Raw genomic sequence first — 1,748 nt, 5'->3', positions numbered from 1 at the left:
AGTAGCTGTTGTTTAGCTAGTGTTACCCCTATTGGATTGAGAAAAAATGTTCTTCTTTTACAGGTTGCTGTGCCTCCTATACAGGTAATTTAATCTCAGATTATTATAAGCTGTTTATAATGCTTCTCACTCAGCAACATTAACTCTCAGAGTATCCTGATCCTATATCCTTTCTTACAAACCCATTCATATTGCATACTTTACATCATGGAATATACTGTACTATAACTAGTACATTTTGACCCCAAATATATGTGTCAGTAATATAAAAGTAAGAGTGCAATGGCAATGGCCACTTTATATACCATGTGTTGTGAATTGTAGGGATGGATTCTCAATCTCTGTCCTTCTACAGATGCACATTTGCTTATCCCCTAAAACTATGGTATGCATGCCCCTTTTTTTTCCACAATAATTTATTTATTGAGTGCCTCCTCTTGCCTCCCTTGCAGTCTCTAGGTCACTTTTTTCCGCTTGTAGATTTTGTGCACAAGCCCCAGAAAGATGCTGGGGGCAGGGTCGCTGCATACTGTTCAGTGAGTCCTATAATGTGACTGTAAGTGTCTTCCTCATATTGCAAGAAAACGGCTGGCAGATCCAGCTCCTCATATAGTGCCTTCGCCCGGGCCATCTTCTCGGCTTCCTTCTGCCTGAATTTTCCTTCAGGATCTGGTATTGTTCCGGAATGGCCTGTTGCAGACACTGAACCACCAGCCAACCGCATTTTTGGTACTAGATGTCACTGTCAACTTCACCCGTCACACTGGGGTCCCCAAAGAGGTCAAGATAATCATCCTGAACCTGAAAGAACTCTTCCATCCCCAGCAGGATCTTCTTGGCATTGCTGTGCTCCTTCTTGCCATCAATTCCTGCCATGTACACGGCTGCAGCTACAGGAAGGTAGAAGGAGTAGAAAGCTGTCTTGTACTTGACAATAGATTTGTGTCTCTTTTCAGTGAATCTGCCAAGATCCACATTGCCCTGGGGAGCTGGGATGAGGTCCAGGGTCTGCCTAATCTCAGTCTGATAGGAACTCTGCAGGAAGAGCTCTGTCAGGTTCAGGTAATAGGGCTGCTCCTGGCAATAGATCTTCAGCAGGTGGTAGATACATGCTTCCAGAAGGATAGCATCATTGACGGCATCTAAATCCATGCCCAGCTTCTGACAGCAGATCTGTCCCCGGCAGGTGAAGGATGAATCCATGATGTCATCTACCACCAGGAAGAAAGCTTGCAGCAGTTCCACACACCAGCCCACAGTCAGGGCCCGTTGGAGACTATCAGCATCCTGTTTCCTTGGCTCCATCAGTTCCCCCAAATGCTACTAGCACCGTCAAACCTGGGGGATACTTGCCTCCAATGCATTGCACTCCAGGACCTCCTTGAGCTGGGCAATAGCATCTTCTGTCTCTGGGTGCCCCATCTTTCCTCAGTCAGCACCCTAACAATCTGGGAGAAGTACCGAACAAAATCCTGCTTTTCTTGGGCATAAATATCTGATTTCTGGTGTCCATTCATTCTGAGGGGAGAGCAAAGGGCTCTGTTCCTGGATGCGGGTCTGCAAGACCCTTTAAAAGATTTCCAGGATGTTTCATAGTACAGAATCCTGTACAATGAAGTTGTTAATGGGACATGAGAAGACCTGTGATGTGGGAGGGTTGGCGGTGGGAGATGAGGGTCAGCATTTATAAAGAATCGCTATGGACCCTATGCATTGTCATGGTGGTTGAAGAATACAAGAACATAATT

The 1,748-nt window shown here is 45.7% G+C and overlaps 1 pseudogene; it reads right to left on the bottom strand.

The window, feature by feature from the left end:
* Window positions 1-455: 455 nt before the first annotated feature.
* Window positions 456-1,535, bottom strand: LOC716476 (farnesyl pyrophosphate synthase pseudogene; annotated as a pseudogene).
* Window positions 1,536-1,748: the final 213 nt, after the last annotated feature.

Source organism: Macaca mulatta, chromosome 1, assembly GCF_049350105.2.
Source record: "Macaca mulatta isolate MMU2019108-1 chromosome 1, T2T-MMU8v2.0, whole genome shotgun sequence".
Taxonomy (NCBI): domain Eukaryota; kingdom Metazoa; phylum Chordata; class Mammalia; order Primates; family Cercopithecidae; genus Macaca; species Macaca mulatta.
This window is presented reverse-complemented; position numbering and strand designations above follow the sequence as displayed.